Raw genomic sequence first — 10,589 nt, 5'->3', positions numbered from 1 at the left:
GAGGCAATGCCTCCACTCCAGCCTTACCTGTAGCCTGATATAGTCCGAGCAAGTGGAAATGCGGGGGTCAGACCCCCTCATGCTGGAGAGCCTAGATCTCTAGTTTTCTATTTTCTGGATAAGTGATCAAACCATTAATATCTTGCATTAATATCCCACAACACAGGTGCTTGCCCTTCAGAGGGGCATTTGTATTTTGATTCCCATGTAAGTGGGATTGCACATTGTTGAGCCTTTATTAAGCACTTACCCAGCCACACTCCTGAGAATAATATTTCCTAGTGCCTATGCCTGAGTGGCTGCATACAACCACACTAAATCATCCCATGAAGGACCCACAGCTCACCATTCAGTTGATGGAGAAACGTGTGAACATCGCTTGGGTGTTACTTCAGAGGCATCCGTCTCTGCGTTGCTTGTATAGTTTGCGTAGGCACCTGCCTTAAGTGATCTGAATCATTTGCTGGAGCCAAGCACCTATTTTTTTTAGATGTTGCAACAAATAAATTGAGTGCCTAAAGCAGGCAGTCTCAGTCTAGCCTTCAGGGTCTCCACATTCACATGGCAAGGCTTTGAAATGTTGGAAATGAAATGAGATCTATAAACAAAGTATATTATTATGACTTGACGGCACTTTCTACTTCACTTTCACACCATACCTGAGTACAGAGCAGGGCAGCTGCATTCTCTGATTCATCATGAATCACGAAGAAACCTACTTAAAATGTGGATAGTATTGATATATTTACACTGGTTAAAATGTTCCAGGGAAGAGACATTACTTCTCACTCCAATAATGCTGGCCAAAGTGCCGGCAGCTCCCCCTCTTGTTTTGTTTGTGTTTTTTTTTTTTCCTGTTTCTCAGTATCACCCTGTCCTGGTTCCGGCAGGGATGGGGTTAATTTCCCCAGGAGGCAGGGGGCAGGTATTCCATCCCACGTGACCCATGCCCGGGCTATAAGAGGAGATAGCCAGGGCGAGGAGAGCAGTTGCCACTCCGGGGTGGGCTGTGGCAGCATGGGTTCTGTCGGTGCGCTTTGCGGTGGTACTGTAATCACGTTTTCGTCTTTCCTTTTGCTGTTCTGTTAAATTGCATTCTTTTAACCCACGAGTTTTGCCCTGACGATTTCTTTTTCCACGACTGTGGGAGTTGTGCGAGCGGCTGCGTGGTTCTTTGTTGCTGGCTGAGGCCAAACCACGACACACCCCATCTATACTGGAGTCTTCAGTCACCCAGTGCTCAGTGTTTAAGCAAGATGTGCCAGAAGGTAGCTGGAGATGTGAGAGTCCTTCTAGGATTTGCAGAAGACCTAATTACTCCCCAGTGACAGTATTGGCTAGAACAAGTTCTCATCCTGAGCACTGTAGTCCCTCAGGTAGCTTTTGGTCTTCCATTTCTTTAGTATGATTGATGGTAATTATAGCCATGCAGTTTCAATGGTGGGCAAGATACCCAAGAGAAGTTGGTATCCCCAAAGTCCTTCTTGTGTTTAGCATCAGATTAGCATGCAAAACTCCTTGGACAGAGTCCCTTGGTAGATCACACCATTTCATCAAATTATAAAATAGCTCATTAGGTTCCTAGTCAGGTTTAATTTTCTCTATATGTAAATTCTTAATGAAGAGTGCTATAAACTTACTCACTAAGCACTTTGCCTCCACTGCTATGTGAAACACAGGCAAATACTACAGGGTGGAGAGAGGGGGGAGCATCTGCCACTAAACAGTATAACTCCAGGTGATGCCACTAAACACCCAAGGGATGCTGCCATTCAGCTAGCCACCAGGAAGAGATGGCCTCAGGAGGAAGTGGCTGGATGGCCATGCAAATGGCTGGTATAGTCCTATCAGCAGGTCCCCTGCACCAGGGGTGGCTCTTTTCATGTGCATAACATGGTGCTGGCAGCTTCTGTTGCTCCTCACAGTGTACAGGAGGGGTCCTGGCATTGCTGCTTGGCCCTCGTGCACTGTCCTGATAGCATTCACTCCACTAAATCAGACTGAATGAACGATCCTTTTGTATTGACCCCTGCCACAGAAGAAGAATAATTTTTCCAACCCGTTACTGAAACTGGAAAGCATCATCCCTTCTGTTATTATCATCATTATGTCTTATTCCCTCATCAAAGATAGGATTTACACCAGGGAAAATTCCTAATTCAGGAGATAAGAAATGCCTTGAAGGCCAAGTAAAATTTTACTGATATAAACTGTCTGGTGGTCAATGGAGTCTCACGTAAACTGGCCACTTTTAGTCAAGTTCAGACAGAAGTGAATGTCACAGGAGTGCGTCTCTTGATGAGAGTTGACAAGCCAGTGGAGTTTGTGCTCTTTTTCCATATGCTATTAGGTATTAATTATTCTACCTAATTTATACGTGGTGCTTTTCAGGAGTAAATCACAAACTGGTTTTACAAGAGAGGTCAGTATCTTTACCCTCATTTCACGTGTGGATAAACCAAGGTGCAGGGAGGTCTAATGCCAGAAGGTTGGTGTCAGAGCGAGAAAGAGCTAATTGCAACAGACTTAAATGTATCATTGTGCATGACGGTCAGTAATTCTTATTGCAGCATCAACCACAAAGTTATGCAGAGATACCAAAGACAGAAATAGAGCAGTACTGACCTCTTCTCTACAGATAGAGATGTGGTCTCCAGAGATTCTTTCCCCCAGAACTGATAAATGACTTAAAGAAGAGCAGGTGCCATTTCTCCACCTGGATGACTATGCCCAGAGGCAATAGAAGTAATTTTTAGGATAAGGTTTCCCTCCTGTTTACATCAAGCTAGTAGCAGTGCTTATTTTAACACTCCTATGGGAAAATTTGCTAGTGGGGCATAATCTTGGTTTAAAAGGTCCTAGAAAATAATACAAAATTGAATAGAAAAGAAGAAAAAAAAAGAAGAAAAGGAGGAGGAAGATGCAGTTTGTTAAATTCACACAAATAAGAAAAATCCAGTTGCTGTGAAGACTGATCAGCGACATGTATTTCTATAAGCATGTGTCAACTTGATGTACTACACTTCCGTGTTTTATTCAATTACCCCATTTCAGAAGAATGTAATAATTGCCATACTGCATCTACTGCATCCAGTATCCCATCAAAAGAATGTGGAAGAGAAGGCAGGTGGAAGAAGAAAATGGCACGATGTGTCTGTGGAAGGTATCTCTTCCTCCTTCCCCGATTAACAGATTGGCTTTTGCCCTTGTGAACCACTTTTTATATCCCTTCTTTTTCTCTCCCAGTATAATAGTAAATACTCTTACCATCTACACTTCGGAAACTCATGGGGGTTTTTGTCTTCATACTTTCGAGAATTTCTGCCACAGGAAGCAAAAGTTGAAATGTGACTAGTCTATTAGGAACAAAAACATTAAAGATGAGAGCCCTCATGGCAACCAGCTCCAGAGTAATAGCAATGATTCATAAAATATGAGGCTCAGCAGAAACTGTGGGCAGGGCTAAGATTTCTATAAGGATGCATCCTGATTTATACTAGGTAGGACCTGGAGAAAGATACCTTTACACTGCCTGAATGCCTTCTGCCCTGGGTGTTGCCAAGGGAGATGAAGTTTACAAAGAAATTTTATTTATCCATTAATGGGTAGCTACCTCTAAGGAGGAGAGTGACAGTTGTGTAGTGGTGTGCTGAAATCCCACACACATTTTAGGGACTGGAAGACTGTGAGTAGCATTACAACAGGTACTTGGAATTGCCCTAAATGTGGTTTATTGTTTCCCAAATTTCTCTTGTTCTAACTAGGATTATATAACATACTTAAAAGGCAAGTTTGAAGAAATAGATTTTCCAGACTGACTGCTGAGAAACCCAGAACTGTCTAACAACGTGCAACCTATGAGTGCCTTTTTTCAGCAATAAGTGATATTTTTCAGGCTGCAGAGTAACATTGTTTCATCCCTTGGTTTTTCATGCACTTTTTTTTTTTGGCAGGGGTCTTTTCTTTCACAATGTTGATATATTTATTTTGACTTTTAATTTGTAGTCTTAGAATAGGCCCTTGGTGGCTAAGAAAAGTCATGACAATGAAAAAGATTCCTCTCCGAGAAACAATATTCCATTTTTAACCATAACATCTGGACAAATTTTGAATAATTTCTTGAGGCTCTATCATGAACATATTTGTGGATCACCTACTAAAGACATCCATTAAGGGGGTTTTGATAGTTTAGGAGGCCTGAAGGAATCATGTTGGACAATAATGTGATTGCAATATTGTCACAATAACTATAAAGGACAAAATCTTCATCTTTAATGATGTCACTTAACATTTATGTAGCTCAAGACCCCATTCCCTTAGCTATGCTACGAAGGATACCATCAGGTATGAATGAATGGATTAATAGCTCACCATTTACCCCACTTGATTTTCACTTGTCAGTTGATTTTGTCAGTGGAGCTACACTACTCACTTTCAGCGTGCATTTATTGTGCAAAACACTAAGTTTCCTCTGAACTAGCGAATCTGTTGAGTTTAAAAGGAGAAGAAACCAAGGGATGTCTGCCTCTAACAGCACCATTTTTCATGAGAATTTTTTGATGTCACAAAAACAATGTGTATCCACAAAGCTTTACACAACCTAATAAATGACCAGTTGACATTGTACCTCTAATTGTCCTCAACTGGAAGCAAAAATGCTGTCTGTTAGCCAAAGCTGATTAATGCTATTGGTTGATGAATTTTCTTTTGTAAAAAAAGAAGCCAAGGGGGAGCTACAACAGCTCTGAACTTTCGCAAGGACTGTCTCTGCTTTAGGGGAATTTTGATTTTTCCTGCTGTTTTGTTTATTTAAAAAAAATGATGTCTAATCTTCAGGAATGTACCTCATCATCCAACCCACAAACTGTTGGCAAAATAATAAACCTACACAGAATGTACTGTTAGATTCTTTTTTTTTTTTTGCTTCTTCCTTTCAGAGGTATAAATCACAGCTTTTTGCTTTTGCAAATTAAAGTATAGGCTTTGCACTGGATAGTTGGGACCATTTCTTCTGGCCAAATGTTCCATGCTGCTTCCAAGGAAACTGTGGACACTGAGTTGGCTATAGTTTGTCTTTGAACTCGTTTGCAACACCTCAGTCTTTACAGGCCTCCAAGAAAAAATATACATAGTTTATTAAGTTGCAGTTTAACTCTTTTGTGTGCAGAATTGCTGATGGTAATTCTATTTGGGTTTTTCAGATTTTTTTATTTGTCTGGCCAAGTTCTTGCTGTTTACTTCTTCCAGTTTACATTAATGGCATCACCCTGCCACATAGGTCCAAAAAACCTATGCATTTCTGATAATCTTACATGGGCTGAAAAGAATCCTGAACAGAAAATAGGTTTTTTGCTAGTTTGTTGCAAGAGTAAGTTTCAAATAAACCATACTCAATTATTATTGAGTAAATATACTTCCCATTATATTTCCAGAAGTCTTTGCAGCTATGTTTACCTTTATGTCTTTGTAACACAGTAGACAAACAGTGCTATCGTTGCAGCTTTTGCTGCTAAGTTGTCTATAATGTATTTCTAAATAGTATGCAACTAGGAATGCACCATGGTCTCTCTCCTTGAAGCACTTGCTGCTTTTGTCTGTCAAATATAAAGTTGTGATCAGCTGAATGTTCAGCAAGGAATAAATGGAAGTTATTGGTGTGTAAAACATTGCAGGTCTTGTGTTGATCTTGGACTTTTCCCTCTAGCATCCTTGTACTGCTTTCTTCTGCAATGTTTCCTTCCTATTGATGTGATGCCATCTTTGGCACTCTAACAAAGGGCTATATAAATGTTTGGAACACAGAACAGATGTTTTTGGGCAGCTTTCATTCAGTTTGCCAAGTTCAGGCATAAAACAAGATCGTGACCACTTGTGGTTACTGCAGATTGGATGTTTTTTTCAAAGGAAGGGTACGTGTGCTGGGTCCAATGACTTCCTGTCTTCTGGCATCCTACCACATCTTCTTTACTATACCATAATGTTTCTCAAGTTTGCTTCTGTTTCACTCTCATAATTGGCTTTGTATATCCACTGACTGATCTGATTTTTTTATCAAGACAGGGCTGTTCACTCCAGATTTTCACTAGTGTAACTGAGAGGAAAATTTGGTCCGTATGCTCTGTAATGAGATATATCATCACTGTCAATATTTTTCTTCTTCCCATCACTCCCCTGCCATATGGCAACTTCACAGGAAAGAACTGAACTGCATATGTTCTACTTAGAACTTCTACATTCCCTGCGAAATCAAGGTTGGTTTTAATACCATTCAGATTTAAAAAATGGAGGAAGTCCTTAATCCTTTAGCATGGGATTTTCATCTAACTTTAGCCACCCAAAAGTTAGGCAACCAGTCGAAACTAGTCAGCTGAGCTCTTCCTATAGTCACTGGAGGGAGGAAGCAACTTTGAGAAGGTGATTCATTGCATCCTAAGATAAGAGTTGGGGGAAATTTTATTGTCACAAACATGAGTGCAAATCTCTCCAATATCCACTGGTCTTAATGGTGTTGAACTGATGAATTGAGCTGCAGACCAAAAGGCAACATCTGTGCTGGTGGATTGAATGGGGACAGGGGATGATTTTTCTGAGCTGCTGTTAGCCTGTTCCCTGGCACATTTTAAGCTCTCTCCAAATAACACTTGAACATGACTCCGTGGGCATCGTGAGGCAGGGACAGTTTTCAGTCAGCAAGACACAGATAAGACTGCCTTGTTTTGGGTAGGAAATTTATCCCTAGCAATATAAGCCATGCCATCGACTTGCATTCAGGGTTGGAAAATGAATGCTGGTTCATTTTATTTGTTTGTGTAGATATAGTCAAAGAGGTGTAAGCAGTGAAGAAAGCAGTATAAGAGAATGAAAGATGAACTTGAGAGTTTTTCATTTGCATTGTCTGAAACTGAGACTTGGGTGCAAGTAGCAATACAACAGACGAGCCACTGTTAGTGAGACTTTTCTTATTAAGCAAATTTTAAAGACACTCGCTCCCTGTACAGGTGCTAGAGAGTGACTGACAGTGACTGTGGAAAACAATATTTATAAAGAAAGATTTCAGGACCCGCTATACCTAACTGACTTTCTAAAACCTATCACACGACAGATCCATCTTGATGCCATCATTAGGGAACTGATCTCCAGAGGGTTTGTACCCAGGAAAATGCCCAGTATCACACACAAGTGTTTCTGCAGAGTTTCTGAGCTCTGCCTGCTGGATTTTAAGACTTGCGACAACTTTGCCTTAAAAACACTCACTGCTCACCACAGAGTACCCAGATCCAGCAACAAGCAATGCAAAGTGTTTCAGCCACTTTCAACCACCGTTATGAGGCTCAGGGACCATGGGATAAATTCAGATGAATAACCCTATTACTAAGTTTTTTCCAGGGAGTGTGTGGGTGTTGCATACATTTAACTGCCAGGCTATTCATTTTTCTGCACAAATAGTTTCCATACTAGCTGATTGACCAGTCTCCCTGATGTGGCGCGTCAAATTTCTTATTAAATATGAAAATAATGAATGTTAGGAATGAGCCGAGAAAGCTCCTCATCTCCCAGATTGGGTCTTGGTGCCAAGTGTCTGGCTGGCATCGTCTCCAATATTCTGCAAACAACATCTGCATGAGTGTGTCAGTTGTGTAACTCATAAAGTTAATGTAAGTGACTGCTGTGATTTTCTGAGCAGCACTGATTAGCGCTGTTTTGCCAGAGGGAGGCTTTGCAGCATGTGGGAGAGACAGCCATGCCGTGCCTTTCCTGGGAAAAGGAAGGGGTACCGTGGGCAGGATTACATCATTTGCAGGAATGACTCTGGAGAGATTTCCCTCTCCCCCACGAGGATTCCTCTGGTCCCAGATGTGATTAATGATGTATCTCTGCTGAAATTATTACTGCTGTGATGAGCTCAGAAAATGAGTGCTTTGGAGGCACCGACCCAGTAGCTGCTTCAGAGGTTTACCTGGAGAGGGACAGCGTGCCAGAGAAATGAGGGAGCTCGGGAGGATACATAGAAAACCCTAGTCCCTGATTGACAGCACATCTTGCTGCTGTTCTGCACAGCCTCTGACAAGTTCAGTAACATCTCTACTCATGAGAGAAAGGTCCAAGGCACTCCTCCACCCCACAAAACTTGACATGATGCTGTACAGGATGGCAGTGCAGGCAGTAGGCTGGAGCCCTGTGACTCAAGTGCCAATTGCTTGCCAGGAACATCATGTAATTTGCCTAGGAGAAAAAACTTGGATGTTAGAGCTGAAGAGAGAGTTACATTTTTCTTCCTTCCCTCTTAAAACAAGTGTATTTTATATATGTTATCAGCCATTTTAGCAGAGGTGAGACCCACTTTTCCTGTCCTTTGCACCAGTTTAGTGCAGTTGATTTCAACTGATTATTTTAAAGCATCATGTGACAGTTCATTTTTGTAAAAAGGCTGAATTTTGGCATTTCTCATGCCAACACTTTCTTAAGTTAATTTTTTCAAATGCATTTCAAAAGCAAAAATTATTGTCAGAAACAGGGCATGTCAGTAAACTGCTTCTAGACAGATACTGGGAACATCCATGTTTGCTGTTTATGTTAACCTTGGGCTAAAGATTGGCTCTTGTTCAATATATGAAACTTTCCAAAGAAAACAGACTGCAATGCATAAATTGCTAAACTACACACGCGAAAATGACACTGAAATATAATGTGCCAGGTCAAACCTTAGTTGGGTTAAGTCAGGCAGGAGTAATCCTTCTTTACCCAACTTAAATGTCACATAGGTAAGTCGTGACAACTCACTCACTGCCCGGAAAAGCTTGCATTATTCTCAAGGGTGAATTCAGGACCTCAGGAAGCTACCAAGTCAAATGAAAATCAGAGACAACAGGCAATGGCTTAGTGGCTTAAGCCATACACCTCAGATCAGTCTAGCCATAATTTCAAATGCCAGCATGATCATTACCAAGCTAATGCAGATCTATTGAGTACTTGGTGTCATGGTTTAGGACAAATTGGCTACAGGGGACGTGGGGGGGCCCACATGGGACCGACAGATGCTCCCCTCTACCCCTCTTCAAAGAGAGAGGCAGAGGGGGAAAAAGAGACTTATGAGTTTAGAAGAAAATAAACTACTTCAATGAAATATTAATAATAAAATAAAAGAAATAATGAAATATATAAAAAACTGTATCAAGCTCCCAGGATGACAATCACGACACCAGCTGGCACTGGGGCAGTCCCAGGCTGGACTCAGTGACAGACGGGAACTAGATTCCGGATCTGCATTCAGGATCTGGAACAAAGGCAGACGAACAGAGTCCTCCTCAGACGTCGGCCATTGAAGGAAGAAAGACCTGACCCTTTGATCCCTCAGCTTTTATACTGAGCATGAGGCAGATGGGATGGAATACCCTCGTTGGTCAGTTTTGGGTCACCTGTCCTGTCCACTCCTCCCTGCAGGTGAGAACCCTCTCCGCTTTTCCGCTTCTGACCCTCCAACAGGGCAAGTAACAAAGTTGGTTGGCCTTGGTTGTTATAGCAATAAGTATAAGCAAGAGCCTCTCTGCATACTATACCTGATATCAGGTGAGCACAAATACTTGCACGCGTACACTGTGGGTTTTGTTATCATCATTAGCCCACAATAAGAAGGGTTGGTTGGGGATCAAAACCCTCTGTAACCTAATTATAAAATGAAAGGTAGAGGGTAAAGGTGAATGCAAGAGCAATGAGACTGTATTGGTCAGTTTGACAGGAAGGACACTGATGTGACTGAAAGGGTTTGTAGGTACTACAGAAAAGAAGAGTTGGAAGGCAAACAGTGAGATAACTCTGTGGGTGATTAGAGGAAACCACATTGGAGTGTAAGAAATGCCATGGGAGATAGTGCAGAAGTGTTTAATTTGAGAAGTATACGAAGGCCAATGGAAAATGGTGTGATAGATTAATCACAAACAGTGGCCACCATTTACGTAGAGAAGGAGGGATGTTATCCTGCTGATGGAATGCAGAAGGGTCTCTGATGTGAAGAGAAGGGCTGGGATTCAGCTCCAGACTCGAACACCTGAATGCAAACAAAGAGATTAAAGAGCAATTTGGGAGGAACACAAAGGAAAACCAAGGAGATAATGAAGATATGACTGTGTTTCCTGGTTCCGGCAGGGATGGGGTTAATCTCCCCAGGAGCCGGCGGGGGCAGGTATTCCATACCACGTGACCCATGCCCGAGCTATAAGAGGAGATAGCCGTCTGGTTGAGGAGAGATTGGTCCACTGCCACTCCGGGTTGGGCTGTGGCAGCATGGGTTCTGTTGGTGCGCTTCGCGGTGGTACTGTAATCGCGTTTTCGTCTTTTCCTTTTGCTGTTCTGTTAAATTGCACTCTTTTAACCCACAAGTTTGGCCCTGTCATTTTCTTTTTCCACGACTGTGGGAGTTGTGTGAGCGGCTGCGTGGTTCTTTGTTGCTGGCTGAGGCCAAACCACGACAGTTCTTTTGGTGCCCAACGTGGGGCCTGAAGGGTTGCAATTACTAATTTCTTGTATCCATTTCCCATATTGGTTAGATAGTTGCTGGTTACAATGTTACTTCGTTTGTTTGCGTGGCTGTG

General features: G+C 42.0%; 1 protein-coding gene across 1 annotated transcript in view; it reads left to right on the top strand.

The window, feature by feature from the left end:
- Window positions 1–10,589, top strand: part of LOC104289094 (SET-binding protein-like) — a gene marked incomplete at both ends in the record, with an annotated part of 108,430 nt that overhangs the window by 22,139 nt on the left and 75,702 nt on the right. The gene's annotated exons all lie outside the window — the stretch shown is intronic.

This window comes from Charadrius vociferus, unplaced genomic scaffold (genome assembly GCF_000708025.1).
Source record: "Charadrius vociferus isolate BGI_N301 unplaced genomic scaffold, ASM70802v2 scaffold197, whole genome shotgun sequence".
Classification (NCBI taxonomy): domain Eukaryota; kingdom Metazoa; phylum Chordata; class Aves; order Charadriiformes; family Charadriidae; genus Charadrius; species Charadrius vociferus.
Note: the sequence above shows the minus strand (reverse complement) of the source record. Positions and strands in the feature narration are given on the sequence as shown.